Source organism: Cannabis sativa, chromosome 9 (genome assembly GCF_029168945.1).
Source record: "Cannabis sativa cultivar Pink pepper isolate KNU-18-1 chromosome 9, ASM2916894v1, whole genome shotgun sequence".
NCBI classification, from domain to species: domain Eukaryota; kingdom Viridiplantae; phylum Streptophyta; class Magnoliopsida; order Rosales; family Cannabaceae; genus Cannabis; species Cannabis sativa.
Window position 1 is genome coordinate 36,288,598 of NC_083609.1, and position 20,145 is coordinate 36,308,742.

The following is a 20,145-nucleotide window of genomic DNA, read 5'->3' on the forward strand; positions in this document are numbered from 1 at the left end:
CGACCACAAAATCCATAGTAATATCCTCCCATTTCCATTCTGGTAGGGTTAGAGGCTGCAACAACCCTGCTGGTCTCTGATGTTCAGCCTTGATCTGCTGACAAGTGAGGCATCTCGATACGAATTCTACCAAATTCTTCTTCATACCGTTCCACCAGAAGTACGGTTTCAAATCTTGGTACATCTTGGTGGTGCCGGGATGCAGAGAATACGGGGTAGAATGAGCCTCCTCAAAGATCTCGTTTCTCAAGTCCACACTGCTCGGGATACAAACCCTGGCTTTATACAAAAGCATCCCACTATCTGACACTGAAAAGTCTTTGGCTTGACCAGCCAATACCTCATCTCGGATCTTCACTAACTCCGGATCTGTCGTCTGAGCAACCTTTATTCTTTCTAACAGATCAGATTGCAGCGTCAAGTTGTGAAGCTGACCTACCACAAACTCAATGCTGGATCTAACCATATCCACTGCTAGCTGAGGTGAGATCTGAACCATGCTAGCTACTTGCCCGGGACCCTTTCTGCTCAGGGCATCGGCCACTACATTGGCTTTTCCGGGATGATAGAGGATCTCACAATCATAATCCTTCACTAATTCCAACCAACGCCTTTGTCTCATGTTCAAATCTTTCTGAGTAAAGAAATACTTGAGACTTTTATGGTCGGTATAGATCTCACACTTCTCTCCATACAGGTAATGCCGCCAAATCTTCAGCGCAAAAACCACTGCGGCCAATTCTAAATCATGAGTCGGGTATCGCTGTTCATAATCCTTTAACTGACGGGAGGCATAAGCGATAACCCGATCGGCTTGCATCAATACGCACCCCAAACCCTGTTTGGATGCGTCGCAGTAGACCACGAACTTCTCCTTATCCGAAGGCAAAGCTAGTACCGGTGCAGTAATCAACCTCTGTTTCAGCTCCTGAAAACTAGCTTCGCATTTATCTGACCAGATAAATCGCTGATTCTTCTTTGTAAGTTCAGTCAGGGGCATTGAAATTTTGGAGAACCCCTCCACGAACCTACGGTAGTACCCAGCTAATCCCAAGAAGCTTCTGATCTCTGTCACTGTCTTCGGTCTCGGCCAATCCCTGACGGATTCAATCTTCCCGGGATCCACTTTGATCCCATCTTTACTCACAATGTGCCCTAGGAAGGACACCTGAGACAACCAGAATTCACATTTCTTGAACTTGGCGTAGAGCTTATGTTCTCGAAGTCGTTGCAGTACCATCTGAAGATGTAATTCATGCTCCTCTTCTGATTGAGAGTACACGAGGATGTCGTCGATAAACACAATCACACAGATATCGAGGAAATCCTTGAACACTCTATTCATCAGGTCCATGAATGCTGCAGGAGCATTGGTTAGTCCGAATGACATAACCAGAAACTCGTAGTGTCCATACCTAGTGCGGAAAGCCGTCTTCGGAATGTCCTCCTCTCGGATCCTCAACTGATGATAACCCGAACGGAGATCAATCTTAGAAAAGACCGTCTTCCCCTGAAGCTGATCGAACAAGTCATCGATCCTAGGTAGTGGATATTTATTCTTCACCGTCAACTTGTTCAACTCTCTGTAGTCGATGCACATCCTCATAGAGCCATCTTTCTTCTTCACGAACAAAACCGGGGCTCCCCAAGGTGACACACTGGGCCGAATGAACCCTATGTCGAGCAACCCTTGGAGCTGAATCTTTAATTCCTTAAGTTCAGCTGGAGCCATTCTATACGGGGCTTTAGAAACCGGATCCACCCCTGGTGCCAAGTCAATCACGAAATCGATCTCCCGCTGAGGTGGTAACCCTGGAAGTTCTTCGGGAAAAACGTCCAAAAATTCCCGAACCACTCTGATGTCCTCTGGCCGAATGGTGTCTGGCCGAGTGGTGTCCACCACCACGGCCAGAAACCCTAAGCACCCACCGTGCAATAATTCTCTCGCTGACATAGCCGAGATCACCGGGATCCGAGATCCCTGAACCGAACCCACAAACACGAACGGTTCTTCACTTTCCGGTTGGAAGACCACCATCTTCCTCTTACAGTCAATGCTCGCCGAATATTTAGATAGGAAATCCATTCCTAAAATAATATCGAATTCGACTAAGCTCATCTCTATCGATCGCCGCTTAACTCTCTACCATCTATCCCGATCGGCATAGACCTAATCCACCCGTTGGAGATAACCAATTCTCCGCTGAGTAACGGTTCCAAACCCTGATTCATATCTATCATAGGGTCTACCCAACTTACTAAAGACTCTGGCCGCCACATAAGAATGTGTAGCCCCAGAATCAAACAGCACTGAATAAATCGAGTTGTTAATAAAAGGCCGACTGTAACAACCGATGGGCCGGCATCCGCATCGCTCGCGTGATAGCGAACACCCCGGGCCGGAGTGGGTATCGCCGGAGCTCGCGGTGCCTCCGAGTCGGAGCCGGGGACATTCCCTCTTGAAGTGTCCGGGCATGCCACAATGAAAGCATCCCTGCCCCTTGCACTCACCCCGATGATGCCGCTTGCAGCTAGGGCACTCGGGATAGGAGAATCGGGTCTCGGTACCACCGGGACGACTCCTCCGTTCGGTTCCCCCGAACCTCTTGTTCTGACTCGAGCCGCCGGAAGCAGTGGGTGCCCTCTTCCTCTGATCAATGGCCGAACCACTACTCCCCCTGCTATAGCCTGATGCAGGAGGGGTAGGAGCCCCGCCACCAACCGGAGTACTAACTGAATCTGACATGCACCCCACTGCGCCCTCAGCTCGCAGTGCCTTCTCCACCATCTGAGCATAGGTGGTGCTGTCGTCGGTGGTAATCATCAGGTCATGCCTGATCTTGGGATTCAACCCGTCCAGATACTTCTCCTTCCTGCTGAAGTCGGTCGGCACAATTCCCGAGGCTAACCTCGCCAACCGGTCAAACTGAGTAGTATACTCAGTGACGCTCATGTTCTCCCGCTGGGTCAGGTGAACGAACTCTTTCCTCTTGGCGCTTCTGACCGCCTCATTATAGTATTTCGCGTTGAAGAGTTCCTGAAACCTTTCCCAGGTCATGGTGGTGACATCGTGAATCTGAGACACCATGTCCCACCATACCAGGGCATCCTCCTGGAACTGAAACGTGGCGCACACCACTCTGTCGTTACCGGTGACACCCATGAAATTCAGAATTCTGGTAATCACCGTCAGCCACTGCTCGGCTTTCGATACATCTGGACCTCCCAGGAATACCGGAGGTGCTTGCTTCCGGAACCGCTCATATAAAGGTTCCAATCTGTGGGCCGCCACCACTATCTCGGCCTGGGCAGCAGGGGCAGGTGCCACTGGAACTACGGGCACTGGAACTGCAGGAGCACCCTGCTGTCTCAACCTCTGAATCTCGAGGTCTTGTTCTTCGATCCGGGCTTGCATCTCCGCAAACCGTAACTCCCAGTTCGGGGCTCCCTGATCGGCTGGGGGAGCCTGGGCAGCCTGTGGCGGGTTCTCATCACCCCGGCCACGAGCCCTGCCTCGGGGACCTTACCTCGGCCCCGAGCAGGTGGGGGAAACTGAGCTCCCTGTCCCTGATTCGACCCTACGGAGTTGCCCTGACTCCTGGTAGTCCGCCTGGCGTCCATCTAGTTAGAACCGCCTGCGAAACCAAGAGTTGGCATATCAGGTCGTATTCAAGGCGAGCTTACTAATGCCGCTTAATTTGGAAATTAGAAATGAAACATGCGCCTATTCTACTATCAGGCTACTAACATGCTTCCTAACAGGCTTTTCTTTTTCATAACTGAATAAAATAAACTACTAAAGCAATAAAGGCTTACTGAACCGTGAACCGAGCTAACTGCTGATGATGATTGTACATGTCGTGACGATCTTCGGAAGACAACACAGCGGCTACGATACCAAATTGTAACACCCTAACTATCTTAGGCGTATTACGTGAATTTTTAAACGTATCGTGCAAATTTCGTTGCTAATCAACGAGGTTTATGGAAAAACGTGATTAATTAAAATTTTGCTTTTTCATTAAACTTATAAACCATTTTACAAAAGTCTCGGGATCCCGATTTATAAAATCATTTACAAACGTTTTTTTACTGTTTAACTATTACATCAAAATAAAAGTCGTCTAACGACAGTTACAAAAAATCTCAGCCTTGCTGTCCCGAGGATCGTACGCTCCAGGCCTAACCGCCCCGACATGTACAATCTCATAAGCTCGCTCACGGTCCATCAGCTACAGCCTTGCCTGTACCTACACATGAACATAAACTGTGAGTCGACAGACTCAGTAAGAAAAGCATAATAATATCATACATAAAACTGACTGCCGTGTCCAACACGATACTGAGTCCCGCCATCGCCATGTCCAACATGGTGCCGAGCACTACCGCCATGTCCAACATGGTACCGAGTTTTGAACGTTCGGGGGACGGTACTATTGACAAGTATCCTCCGATCGGTCGAACCGGTCATACTCCGCCGCTGGTCATACTCCAGCCTCGTACCGACGGGATAGGTCAATAGCACTGAACCACCAACCAAGTGTCAGCCTGATCGGTCGAACCGGTCATACTCCGGCTGCTGGTCATACTCCAGCCTGTACCGACGTGACAGGGTTGGATGGTTCGAAGCCTAAATACATCTCTAATGTAATCTAGCAGGCTTCCTACATGCACGCTAAACATGTAATCTACATATGCATACTGTTATACTAATCTTACCTGGATTCCGATTTCAGGTGTGCCGGTCAACCTGACTGGAACTGAAGCTGAACGGCGGATTACTGGCTCCTAAACCATAAAAATCACAACGCTATAAGTGACACGCTAAATCACTTCCCGGGGACTAAAACTTGAAACTAAAAGTTTCCCTATCGATAAAAAGCATGGCAATACCCCTAAAAACCCAAAAACGAGGAAAACTAGGGTTCTGAAAAAATCCCCCAACCGGCAGACCGGTTGCCCAACCGGAATTCCGGTTCTGGGAAATTCTGAACCCCCATCCGGAATTCCGGATGCTCAACCGGAATTCCGGTTCCTCGCAGGCAGCAACCAAAAATTCCATAACTTGACCAATTCGACCCCAATTGGTCCCAAACTTTCCAGACCTGTTCTAAACTATCCCTAGAACAAATCCAAAGCCTCAAAATCACCCAGAAAGCACATATACAAAATTCACCATTAAAGACCAAGCTTTGAGTTCAAAAACTCAAACTTGGTTAAATCCACTAACATGCATCCTAGCCTAGTTAATTCTACTTAACTAAGCATAAAAACACCTCTGCAAACTAACAAGAACATCCAGCAACATCACAGAACATAATCACAACATTTTCCTTCAAAAATCATACTTTTTTTGCAAAGAAAACTCAAAGCTTAACAATCTAACCTACATGCTTTCAACATAGCTTATTTCCTATCAATTTAACATGCTTTGAACCTTAGAAAATAACAATCAAACACAGCAACAAGAACAGCCACAAAATCTAACATGCAACCTACCATTTTCACATTAAAAACATCAAGAACACAAAGAAAGGTTGAGAACCACTTACAAGCAACTAAGGATCACAAAATCTACACAAGAAGGACTTGAATCACCAAGAAAAATCCTTCCTCCTTGCTGCTCAAAGGTGGCCGAAAAGAGAGAGGCTTGAGAGAGTTTCTTTTTGAAATTTTCTTTCTTTTTTACACTTAGCATAAATTGTAAAAATTGGAAATAAACTAAAGCCACTTATTCATTTACTTCAGCCAAAAATATAAACAATTAACACTTATTTTTCAAATAAACAAGCCACTAAAAGACAAAAAGTCATTGGGGCAAAAAGACCTTGTTGCCCCTCCATTCAAAAATCACATAAAAATCATTAAAGGGGTATTTTTGGGACATTCTAAATTCCCGGCCATTCCCGACATTCCCAATGTCTAAAACCCGTCCCCAACTACTAACATACTAAGTTGTGATTTCTACTGAGCCAAACGCCGCGTTCCAAAATACCGGACACCGGAAATGCGAAATATAAAAGCTACTGATAACATACTCATGCATATCTGAATTCCATAAATATCCATAATAAATTATCTAAATGGCTATAAATAATTTCATGATTAAACATAAACAACTGCTAATTTCCAAATTAACTAAGCGGGCTTTACAATATGTATCACCCTGACCCAAAAGTAGCCTTAACTAATAAATCAAAGAACATGAATAGCACTCCTGAGTTGAGCCTAAGCATATCAGGATTTAGATTCTTTTAATCTTAAGATCAACTACTGATATTGACTTGGAAAGATATATATAACGGTAAGTTTGTAATATCTTAACTTAGTTGCAATATCGGTCCAGTCCAATATATACTCCATACATTCGAAACTAGTATACTTTACTAATGTCCTGGAAAGAACATAACACTTACTCCAAGTGTAAGTATACATCATCACTGATTATCACCTTAGTGTAAATCCAATAACACTGATGAAACAGGGACCAAGTCTTTTGATTCATATGATCACAATCACATTCCACTGTGTTGACGATATTGTAATTGTGAATAAACATATGATCTGGATTTAACTGATTTTTTGTGTGTGAATGTAATAAACATATTAAAACCATTAGCATGTAGAAATCATGCAAACATCAATCACTTCAAATTTCTTATATTGATAACTAATCAGATTGTAAAGAGTTTTATTTAGGGCATAAAACCCAACAGGAGGATCGTGAAGGGGACGTGAGGTCCAGGAGATCGAGGAGCTGGACGATGTACGTCTTGGCAGTCCCTCTGAGGTGGAGGAAGAGGTTGAACTCCCTAATTACGAGGAGTACAACGAGGCTGGGGAGCCAGCCGATGCTGACAGAGACGTCCTGGTTGAGGGCGTGGACTACGTCAGTGAAGAGCTTGCCGTGGCAGTTCCTCATAGAAGGCAGGGTGCCTTGGGCGCCAGGTGGGTAAGTCCTCCATCCAAGATTACGAAAGCGCGCCTTCAAACTCTTGACCAGGGCGAATACCTGGGCGAACTGGACTGCTACTTTCTTGCCCACAATAATCGTGCCACAAACCCTGACAAGGGGATGTGCTCCTCGTCGGGAGCCCATGGTCAGCAAGGAGCGTTGATGCCCTTGCATAAGTACTTCAAGGATGTGGCAGATTTCTTCGGTCTCTGCCCGACCCAGTTCACTCCTAAGGACATTAAGTATTTATCTGCCCTCTTCATCCTCTACGCTTCCCAAGGGTGGGGTACTCCTTCTCCTCACAAAGTTGCCTGTTTCTTTGATTTGAATCCACCCCCAAACAGGGCAGGTCGGGGTTCTTCTATTTCTCTCAAAGAGGCTTCAAGTGGTTGACCGGCACGGACGACAAGGCCATCAGCAAGATAGGGCGTTTTGTTGATTAGTACTTCAAGGTGAAGGATGCGAGCATTACTTGGACTCGGTTCCAGTAGATTCTGACGTATCACCGTCCTCCCCTCACTCTAGCTCTTAGGGATAGAGCTCAAAAACTTGTCCGGCTACCGGGGGAAGACCAAAATATTATCCCGTTGACCTCCGAGGATAACTTTGTGAGGTACGGGCTCTATCCCGAGGACTTTACTCCTAAGTCCGTGGCGGGGATGAAGAGGAAATCTGGTGCTGGCCGGACCGAACGAACTCATCCGGAGAATGAGTTGATTCAACTGAAGCGTGAAGCTAAGTTGAAAGGAGGTGCAAGGGCCAAGCAATATTCTCAGGAGCCCTTGAATCCTGAAGATGAAGCTGAGGAAAAGCAGGTGACTCCACTGAAGAGGAAGAAGAAACTCCCGGCCTCGCTCAGGCCTGTTGAACATGCAATTTTCATAAGGGAGCCCATTTCGCCTATTCGGCCATCTCCTCTCGTGTTCGGAAAAGGGAAAGCTGTCATGTCTGAGATAAGATCGATGTCAAGTGATGATGGACTTTTGAGTCTTGTTCGGGCGGTCACCTTGCATTTTACTTTATCTTGTTTTTTGAGCTTCTTGACTTTCATGCCTTGTGTTTCTGATATTTGTCTTCTAACCATATCGTTTTATTCTGTGCAGACATGTCTCGGCAGATGCTCGACGCTCTTAGGAAGAGAATGGGCGGAAGCTCTAGCGCCTCTCCTCCGTCCAAGAAGTCTAAGGGCGGTGAGGGGTCCTCTTCAAAGGAAAAGATGCCTTCCGGGGAGGTCATTGATATTTCCGAGGAGCTGACTGCTGCAAACCCCTCTACCCCCAAAGCTGCCAAGTCCAAGGAGTCTGGACCACCAATGGTTGGGTCTGAACTGGTCAGGAGTGATCCTGAACGGGTGTGGGCACCTACTCCACCTTTGCCAGTGCTTCCAGAGGCCAAAAAGGGCAAGGAGATGCTGACCCATTACTTGAACTGACTGGTTCCTGAGGTGAGTGAGCTACTGGCTGGTGCTGACAATGACTCTTCTTTGGATTTGCTGGTGGGCGGAGTCTTGAAGGAGTTCACCAGGGTAAGTCTTTTTTGATACTTCCCTTTAATCTTCCACACTTTGCTCAATATGCTAAAGTTTTTCTTTTTGTGTAGACCGGTCTCAAGTTGGCCTACACTTACTCCCGGGCTAAGTCTGCTGCTTCCAAAAATGCGGCTCTATCTGACACCCTGAGGGTAGAGGCGGACTTGGCCAGGAAGGATGTTGAGGAAGCTAGGGCGAAAGTCGGAGCTGTTCGGTTGGAACTGGGTGAAGCCAACAAGGAGTTGTTTGCTGCTCGGAAGAAAATCACTGTGCTGACTAAGGATCTTGAGGCTGCTGACCGTTTTGAGGAGACCATCGAGACCTTATCTGCTGAGGTGAACAATCTTCAGGACGAGAGAACTTCTCTTCGAGTAGTTCTTCATCGGATGAAGGAGGAAAAGGACGCCAAGGAGGGGGAGCTTTCGGCCGAGGTGGACAGGTTGAAGGAGAAGGTCAATGCCTTGGAGACAGCCGGTCTCGAGCTCTTTTTTGATTTTTGGAAGGCTAATCCTCGGGCCAACTTCGACTACTTGGGTGATGATAAGGACATGTACCTTTAGTACTGCACAGCCCAAGTGGCTTATGGTGGAACTGAGGCGGCTGCTTCAACTTTTGGCAAGACTATAAATGCTCCTCCTGTTCAAACAACAAATCCTCCTGCTCTAGTTGGCCCAGAAGAACCGAACCAAGAGCCTGGAACTCCAGCTGTTTAAACACTTCTCTTTTTATCTCCTTATATATATATATATATATATATATATCTTATTCGGCCTCAGGGCCTTTTCTAAGACATCATGACCGGCCAAGCGGTCTTTAAACTTGGAATTAGTTTTCATTTTTTGGACAACGGGCTGACCGGGCAGCTTTTAATCCCGGTATTACGTGCTTTTGTCGTCCTTAATGAATTTCATTCTCTGTTTATAATTGTCATGCAATTGTGATTTTTTATTTTTACTAAATGCTTTGTACAGGTATAGGTGCCCCCCAAGTGACCGAGCAGACGTATGACTCTTGGTCACTTGTCTTTTACAAATATATTGTTATCTGTTCGGTGTTTTGGGTTTGACCAATTTGGTACGCATTGTATGGTAAATTATAAACATGCTATTTTTTTCGACTCAATTGAATTTTGAAATACTATCTTTATTCATTTATTGATCAAAAAGTGTATTTGTTACCGCAGTAACGTACATCAGAGCTATTTGATCTAATCTGATCTTTTAGCTTAACATGAAATAAAACAAATTGCAGACATAAGAAACTATACTTTAAAGTGGTCACCTGACCTAAGTACTTTGTTTCTTTTATCGAAACCTTTGGGCGTAGTCCACCCAGAAGGCCATTCACTTAAAAGCGAATGTTCATTTAGTACTTAAAGTGGTCACCCGACCTGGTACTTTATTGGTAGTATTTTTTTAAATGTTCTCCATTCCAGTACCGTGGTACTAGAATGAGTTGCATTTTTTTCGTCATACTTACCTAATTTGTATGCTCCGGAGTTGAGAACTTCAAACACTTGATATGGTCCTTCCTTGTTAGGTCCTAGCACACCTGTCGTACTATCATTGGTGTTTAGAAATACCGTTCTGAGGACCATATCTCCCCACAAAGAATTTCCGAACTTTCACTTGTTTGTTGAAATACCGAGCTACTTTTTGTTGATGGGCCATCAACGTTAAGTTTGCAGCTGCTCGCCTTTCTTCGATTTCATCAAGTGATTCTACGAGGAGTATGTGATTGGTACCTTGATCGTACGTCAATCTTCTGTGGGAAGGTGGCTCGAGTTCGACGACCAACATAGCTTCATAACCGTACGCCATTGCAAATGGTGTCTGACCGGTCGCAGTTTTTTCCGTTGTACGGTATGACCATATAACTTCAGGGAGCTCTTCTGGCCAGTTTCCTTTGGCATCTTCGAGTTTCTTCTTTAGTGTATCCTTCAAGGTTTTGTTGACTGCTTCAACTTGACCATTTGCTTGATGATGTGCCACTGCGGAGAAACTTTTGTTGATACCATGGTTCGCACAGAAATCAGTGAAGGATTGGCTGTCGAACTGTTTGCCATTGTCTGAGATTATTTTGTACGGTAGTCCGAACCGGCATATGATGTTCTTCACAATAAAGTCTTGAACTTTCTTTGATGTGATGGTTGCGAGTGGTTCGGCTTCAGTGCACTTAGTAAAGTAGTCAACTGCTACCACTACGTACTGCACTCCACCTTTACCTTTAGGTAATTGTCCGATCAGGTCAATTCCCCAAATGGCAAAGGGCCACGGACTTTGCATCTATGTTAGCTTGTTGGGCGGAGCTCTGAGTATCTTTGAAAATCTCTGGCATTTGTCGCACTTCCTAACATAGGCTCTCGAATCTTCAATCATCGTTGGCCAGAAGTAACCTTGCCTTAGAATTTTCTTGGATAAGATCTTTCCGGCGGCGTGATTTCCATAGAATCCGGCTTGAACTTCGGATAGGAGTCGCGCAGCTTCGTCTTGAGTGACACATCTGAGCAATGGCATCGAGAATCCTATTCTGTACATGACTCCCTCTACTATGATATACCGTGCTGCCTTCCTTCTCATTTTCTGAGATTCATTTCGGTTATCTGGGAGTTCCCTAGAGTTGAGGTAGGCTGCTATCGGCGTCATCCAGTTTGGGGATGTATCATTTCGATTTCTTCAGTGCCAGTGATGCTAGGCTCTTCGAGGAACTGGACAGGAACCAGGTTTGCCTTGTCACTTACATTGCTGCTTGCCAATCAAGCTAACGCGTCTACAGTTGTATTTTCTTCTCTTGGAATTTTTCTGAGACTGTAGCTTTTGAATTGAGTGAGAAGATCGTGTATTTTGCTCAGATATGCTATCATCTTTTCTCCCCGAGCCTCGTATTCTCCAGATACATGATTTACCACCAATTGTGAATCACTGCATATTTCAATATGTTCGGCCTTCATCTCCCGGGCTAGTTTTAGTCCAAAGATTAGAGCTTCGTACTCGACTTCGTTGTTAGATGCTTTGAATCCGAACTTGACAGCAGCGTGTGGGTGTTGCCCCCCAGGCGTGACGAGGGCAATCCCTGCACCAGATAGTTGATCTGTGGCCGACCCATCCACATGTAGTTTCCAGGTCGGTTTGTCCTCATTGTGATTTGGCTGAGGTATTGGTGCTGGCTCGGGGTTGCTTTCTGGTATGCTTTCTTTTTTGCCTGTGCATTCCACCACAACGTCGGCCAAGGCTTAGCCTTTAATTGCTGTTTGGGGTTGGAAAGTGATTTCGTATTAACCCAACTCTATTGCCCACTTGAGTAACCGTCCAGAAGCATCTGGCTTTTGCAGTATTTGTCGTAGTGGCTGGTCGGTATATACCCGAATAGGATGAGCTTGGAAATAAGGTCTCAACTTCCTTGTTGCTAGAATGAGGCAATAGGCGAGTTTTTCTATCAACGGATATCGGCCCTCGGCCTCAATGAGTCTTTTACTGATGTAATAGACTGGGTGTTGTACGTTGTTCTCTTCTCTGATCAGCACGGCACTCACGGCATGTTCTGTGACAGCTAAGTATACTCCCAGTTCCTCGCCGTCCAGATGTTTTGAAAGTACGGGAGGTTTTGCAAGTTGTGCCTTTAGCTCTTGGAAAGCTCTTTCACATTCTTCTGTCCACTCGAACTGTTTGTTTCCTCGCAGGATGTTGAAGAATGGGACACATTTGTCCGTTGATTTTGACACGAATCTACTGAGTGCGGCGATCCGACCAGTTAAGCTTTGCACTTCTTTGGTTTTTGTTGGCGAATTAATATCCAGGAGGGCTTTAATCTTTTCTGGATTGGCTTCAATTCCTCGGGCATTGACGATGAAGCCTATAATCTTTCCCGAGCTGACTCCAAAGGAACACTTTAAGGGATTTAGTTTCATGTTTTATTTTCTGAGGACTTTGAAGCATTCATCCAGGTCATCTATGTGCCCCCCAGCCTTTTTGGATTTGACAAGCATGTCATCCACGTACACTTCCATATTTCGCCCGATCTGGTCTTTAAACATTTTATTTACCAATCTTTGGTACGTAGCTCTAGCATTTTTTAGACCAAATGGCATGACTTTGTAGCAATAGAGACCCATATCTGTTCGAAAACTTGTATGTTCTTGGTCTGGTGGATGCATTTTGATTTGATTGTAGCCTAAGTAAGCGTCCATGAAGCTTAATATTCCGTGCCCTGCTGTTGCATCTACGAGCTGATCGATTCTTGGAAGTAGAAAACAGTCTTTAGGGTATGCTTTGTTGAGGTCTGTAAAATCAATACAGACTTGCCATTTCTTGCTCGGCTTGGGCACTAGTACGGGATTAGCGACCCAAGCCGGGTAAAAAGCTTCAATTATGAAGTTGTTGTTGCGCATCTTTTCAACTTCATCTTTCAGGGCTACTGCTCGTTCTTTGTCCAACAGCCTTCATTTTTGTTGAACTGGCCGGAAGTTGGGATCAATATTCATAACATGTGAAATAATAGAAGGATCGATTCCGACCTTATCCGCATGTGACCAGGCAAAAACGTCTAGGTTTACTCTCAAAAATTTTATCAATTCTGATTTTACTTCGAGCAACAAACCTTTTCCAATTTTTAGTTTTCTGGTCGGGATAGCTGGATCGATCTCGATCTCTTCTAATTCTTCCACAGGTCCAACATTGATGCTTGGGTCCCCAAGTCGAGGATCCACATCTTCATCCTCGCCTTGGGAAGTTCCCTACTTGGGAATGTTTTTTCCCTTGTCTGGGCTCTGGCTGGAGGATATTTCGTTCTTAGCCTTGGCCACTGCAAGGTTGTAACATTCCCGAGCAGACGGATGGTTTCCTCTTAGACACCCAACCCTATTCTTTGTTGGGAACTTCAAGCACGAGTGAAATATTGATGTGACAGCCTTTAAGTCATACAGGGCTGGTCAGCCAAGCATGACGTTAAAAGCTGAAGGAACATCCAATATTAGGAACTGTGCCATGATAGTTATGCTCGTCGGAGCTTGTCTAATAGTGAGGGGTAGCCAGATTTGTCCTAGAGGTGCAACTCCTTAACCGGAGAAACCATTGACAAGCTGGAGGCATGGAGTTAGATCCTTGAGTTGGAGTCCCATCTTTTCGTAAGCAGTCTTGAACAAGATGTTTGAAGAAGCTCCATTGTCGATCATGGTTCTAACCACCATTTTATTGGCTATCTGGACTTCCACGACCAGCGGGTCGTTGTGCAGAAATTTGACTTTGACAGTGTCTTCATCGTTGAATGATATGGTTGGCTCTCCTGCTCGTGGAACTTTGGGCCTCCTTTCTTCCACGGCCAGGATGACTTCTTCTTGTTCGTGCTGTGCTGTCCGGGCATACCTCTCCCGAGCTTTGCCCGAATCTCGAGTAATGTGCAGGCCTCCAATAATAACTTGTAAGTGTCCATCTACTGGTGGAGGTAACAAATCTTGGTTGTTTTGACCTTGGTCAAGTTATAGCATTCGTTAGTGTCGTGGCCGTAGTCCCCGTGGAACCGACAAAACTTTGTCACGTCCCTTTTGTTGGTATCTTTCTTCATGGGCACGGGCTTCTTGTACGGGATCAACGACTGAGTTGCCATCTATACACTTTCTATATCTTCGGTCAAAATAGTGAATGATTCTCCCGAGGAGTCTGTCCGGATTTATCAGTGAACTTTCCTTTCTTCCCAGTTTCTTGCTTGTAGTTATTGTTGGAACGCTTGCCGCTTGAGCTTGAATTATTTCAGTAGTTGGGAAGTTGGGCGGATGTCCCAGTGGAAGGAGCCTTTGACTTGCCCGGCTTTTGTTCACGTTCCGCTCGTTGAATGGCTTCTTCGAGCTTGATGAAGCCTTCGGCTCAGTCAAGGAAATCACTCATTGAGTCTACCGGCCCGTTCTTCCTTATATCTTTCCAAAGTTAATCGAGGACTTTGATGCCCCCCGGTATCGCGGATAACATTCCATCCTCGGTTACCCGTGAAACTTTGGTCGCCTCCGTCATGAATCTGCTGATGTATGCCCGGAGTGGCTCGCCTGGTCATTGTTTAACTTCGACCAAGTCTCCCAAAAGCAATGGGAGTTGGCGTGAGGAGGAGAATTGCGCATGGAATTCCAAAGAGAAGGTTTTCCATGAGCTAAAGTTTCCAGGAGCCAACTTGAAATACTATTGCTGAGCGGCTTCCGACAGAGTGGCAGGGAAGATTCTGCAGCATACATCCCCCCGTACTCCTTGCAAATCCATTTGCATTTCAAAGTACTTGATATGGGAAAGAGAATCTTCTCTCCCAGTATACATCTTCCACGTCGGCATTTTGAACTTGTGGGTTAGTGGCAGGAGATTGATCTCTGGTGAGAAAGGAGTACCGCGTGCTCGGTCTAACTCAAGATTATTATTACATTGTCCAGCCATGCCGTGAAACATATTTTTCAGTTCGTCAAGCTGGGCCTGTACGGCTAGGCTGACCTGCTCGACATTCTGGTCTACTTGGATTACGTCAGCATCTTTCAGAGCAGAGATTTGAATACGGGCTCCAGGTTGCACGATCGTCGTAATATTCTGTTCGTCTGTTCCCCTCCTTTTGTTTAGATCATTCCTTAGGTCATGGGTTGCTCCCAACCTTTCGAACACAGCAGAGCCTGGTTGTCTCAGCGATTGATTCGGTTGGTTGACGGGTGGAATGGCACCATTAGTCTGGTTGGAGCCGTCTAGTATCACTCCTCCTGATAAATTACCGGACAAGGTCTGCTCGCCTACCGCTGGGCCCACGAGTGAAATTCGTGACCGGGGATTGGGCGGCGGACCATTAGTAGTCTGGGAAGTATTCATCGTTGGGTCCTCTTCCGTTTCACCCAGGGGAATGACGTTCGGCGATTGCTGACCTACAGTTTGGTAGGCTCTTCGTATCAGCACGGTGGCTTGCCGACTACGATCTTCAATCTCTGCATGGTGAGCCCTTAATTCCTCCATCTATTTATCTCTCCATTCAGCGAACATACGCCTTTGTTCGTCAAACGCGAGATTCACCGCAGGACGCAGTTCGTCCTGATCATGATGCAGAGTGTTGTTATGACCCTGCATCTCCGATGGTCGTGTGGGCGTTGGTTCCAGGCGGAACAGTCGTATTATGGATGCTCTGGTTGGGTGCGGAACTGTTATTCCCAGTCTCTTGCACACCAGGCGCAATTCCATTAACAGGAACTGTTTCACCATTCCCCACACGTGCCGGCTGTCCAGGGTTAACAGCAGGCGGAACCCTTGAACTTCCTGGGTTCTACGATGTAAGATCCAAGCGTTTGTGAATTTGCCGGATCAGTAAGACCTCTACGAGTTTGCACCATCGTATTGGCGGTTGGATGTTGAATAAAGAGCGATTCGTGATCTTACTCTCAATGAAAGCACCAAAATGTTGACTTCACTTTTAGCCAACGACAATGAGTCTATTTTATAAGTGATAAACGATATATAATAATAGATATATGATAAAGCAATAATAAGACACAGGGATTTTATAGAGGTTCAGCCCCGAGCTGTTCGGTAATAGCCTAATCCTCGTTACTTGTATTGACTTAAGATCAAGGAGAAAGATTCCTTTTCTTATAGCTCTTACAACAGTATCTCTGAATATGTAATTCTTAGATAATAGTATAGTCTTAGCTTAACTGCTTTTCGACTGATCCCTTGCCCAGTGAATATGCATCACTATTTATAGGGCTAGGAAGCTTGAGGAGGAAGAGTTTCCTCTCTCGTTACAATGCGTATAAACAGAAAGATCGTGGGATCAATGCTGAATGCAAGGATCGTGGGATTGAGGCTGAATACACTGATAGTGGGATCGTATATATGCCATATCCACGTAAATTGATCCCTGAGTTATAGGGATTGTGCTGATGACTCATACTGCGAAAGCTGAATTCACTAAGTGTTGGTTGCTCTATGCGGATTGTTGAATATCTTGCTCCGAATATGCCAGCGAGGCATCCTGCTCGGCCTGTCTTCCCGAGCAGATGTTCCAAGTGGACTTCACGTGTCACCATTCTCGTGATGCCACGTCAGAGTGCAAAAATTAGGATAACAAGTATTAACCTTAAGAAGTAGTGTAGTGTTATGTGATACTTATTTTATCAATTATCTAGTTTAATATTTTGTAATTTAATATGTATTGAAGGTTAATTATGTAATTTAATTAGTGGATGTTCAAAAATTATTTCACTTTTTATATAGGATAGAGATATATTTTTTTTTTCTGAAAAAGAAAAAAAAATTAACATTGTATATATACTTATACTTATATAAGCAAACTTTGATTTTTTTTTTTATTTTTAGTGCTAACTTTATGAAAATAGAGTTATTTATATCTGTTTGGGCATTAAATTAACTTTGTTCTCAAGTATTTTTAGTTTATTTTAGTGACTTTTATTTGATTTATTTAGTTTTGCATAAATATTAATTTTTGTATTTTTAGATTAATTTTTAATTAATTTTGTAATATTTTATCAATTTTATTTAGTTTCCCATTTTATAAGTATTAATCTTAATGTTGTGTGTCTTTCATAAGAGATCAAATGTAAAATTTGAATTTATTAAGTATCAATGAGTTGATATCTCATAAAAGTTTTATTGGACTCGCTAAAACCCAAATTGATTGGTCATTATTTTGACTGGGTTGACAAATCAAACATTGGCCTTTTACTTCATTAATTGATATTCAAAGAGAAATTTACATGGTATACTAACTTTTATCATTTTTTTACAAAAATACTGCCAGGCGGTATTTTTTTACTTTTTTACTGTATTTTTTTTATAAGTTTCATACAACAGTATACTATGTTAAGTTTTCACTGGTATTCTACTGGTGTTTTATAGTTGTTCTACTGGTGTTTTAAGTTGTTCTGTTTTGTGTTCTACTAGTTTTTTTTTATAAAAACACAGTATTTTTGTAAATTTTTTCGTGTGACAGTATTTTGTAAAAGTTACTCCAAATTACAGTATTTTTGTAAGTTTCCCTATTCAAATGGATCAAATATGATGGAGCCCAAAATGAATATATATTAACTTTATTTTTCTTGAAGAGAAGAGGCAATAGGCGTGAATGAGAAAAGAGGAATGGTAAAACACTTGACCCCGTATAAATGATATTTCAGCTTATGTGAAATGAGTACTCCACCATTTATGTTCGTTTGGTCAAGCTCGAAGGAGATCATCCTTTGCTTACTATTCGCCAGATAGAAGCTATAGATTCCATGTTTATGCTAGCGCTCCCACTCATTTGCACTACCGTGTTCCCAAAAAGTACGTATCACCCTGACCAAAAGGTAGGCTTAACTAACAATTCAAGGAACACGAATAGCCTTTCAAGATTGAGCCTAATCATAACAGGATTAAGATCATTTGATCTAGGATCAACTAGGCGATATTGACTTGAATAGATTTTACGGTAAGTTTAATTAAATCTAAGTCAAAGTTCAATATCGGTCCCTTCCGATGCATACTCCATGCATCCAACCTGAGCTTTACTTTAACCAATGCTCTAGAAAGAACATAGCACTTCTCCAAATGCAAGTAAACTCTTGTTGTAGATTATCATATCAGTAAAACCCTGTGTCTGATAAATCTAGGAAACTTTATTCACATAGTCATGTTTACTTTCCAATGTGTTGACGACACAATAAACAGGATCAAGTATATGAAAAGGGTTTCAGATGAATTTATACATTATGTACATATAATCATGAAATAAATCATGTGAACCATGCAACATTAAATGTTATTTCTGATCTATATTAATAAGTAAATCTGATTATATTGAAATGAGTTTTATTTAGGGCATAAAACCCAACAGGAATTTACTTGGTAAATTTGGTTCACTTATTGGAAGCTCAGCATATAGATCCATGGTCCCCATTCTAGTTGAGAACATTCTGCTTGTAAGACTCATTAATTGGTTTCGTGATTGATCAATTATAATTCTAAAGTTAGACTATGTCTAATTTGTGAATTTTCACTAAGCAGGGGTGAAATTGTAAAGAAAAGAGATTCTAGGTTTATTTATTTATTAATGGACTTTATATGTCTAGTTAATAATTAAATTAAATGACAATATTATTTAATAATCTATTTTAGTTATTAAATAATTAGTTTTGGCATTTAAATGGTTAGAATTGGAAAATTGGCATTTTTGAGAAAATAGAAATAAAATTTGTTAAAACTGCAAAATCAAGTGGGGCCCATTAACACACCATGGCCGGCCACTATTTGTGGAATTTCAAATTAATATTTTCATTATTTTAATGCCAAATAATTCCTAACCTAAACCTAGTAGTTGTCTATAAATAGAAAGTGATGGCTCAGTCAAATCACATGCTTTCATTAGTTATCTGACAGAAATTTCTCTCTTCAGAAAAACTGAGCCTTCCCTACTTTCTATACCTGGCCGAAACCTCTTCTCTTTTCTCTCTTCATAAAATTTCAACCCTAGTGAAAGAGTAAGTGCCCACACACAGCAAGCAGTAACTCAATCATAGATTGGAAGACTGTGAAGGATCAAACTTGAAGAAGGAGGACATTCGGGCTCAGATCTTGATTATACTCTGCTACAGAAAGGATACAAGGGTTAGAGATCTGAGTAGAAGGAGACATTAATTCCGCTGCATCAATGTAAGGTTTTCTTAACTTTATATGTGTTTAATTTATCGTTTTAGAAAGTTCATATTTAGGGTGTTAAACAACATACTTGTGAGTAGATCTAAGATCCTGGTAAAATAATTTCCAACCAGCCACCATTTTCTTATAATCTCGTTCCTCTTCTTTTTTGCTCCCCAATTAGAGTACTAAAGTTTACCCTAACTGGAAATCCAAGTCATGGTCCACTTGCCCTTCATTTTCCACATAATAGTTGAGTCATTGTCCACATTTTCGCCACATCAGCACCTTTTTTTCTTCATTAACGCCAGCTGGACTTTCTGCCAAAATACACTTACTGGGCTGGCAAATTGCTACACGATGATTGTTATAGCAATGCCAGTCAACAATAACCCTTTTTCTGCTCCTTTTCCTTCTTGTCCCAAATATTTCCAAATACCAATTTTCGTATTTTTTCTGCTTAATACACATAAAAACAACAACATAAGTCTATTTAACACTTGCTAGCACAAACACTTCCATTTATTACAATGACACAGCAAACTAAACACAATTACACAATTATAGACACTAATTACTCCACAATTTAGCTTAAAGATATCAAAATAACTCTAAATCTTAGAGTTATCAACACCCCAAACTTAGAATCTTGCTCGTCCTCAAGCAATGGCAACACAAAAGACAAAATAAAATACAACAACAAATTTTACACAAAGACTCAACATACAAGACAAATGAGAGATTCCATAGAAATTTAAGTTGGCCTAGCGAACATTGATGCTCTCAGAAAGATGGAATTAAATGGAATAGGAAAATGTTTTTGCCATAACTTTATATGCTGCCCCTTTAACTTTTCTCGTTGGATAACATTAATACCTCCCCAAAGTCACCTAATCAACAATTTATACAAGTATATCCCACTAAAACTTTGAACTTTTCTCCAACTACCTTAAAATTTTGACATTCATTAAAGCTCCATAAGTTGGATTAGTGCACTCGTCTCCACTAATGTAGTCTAAACT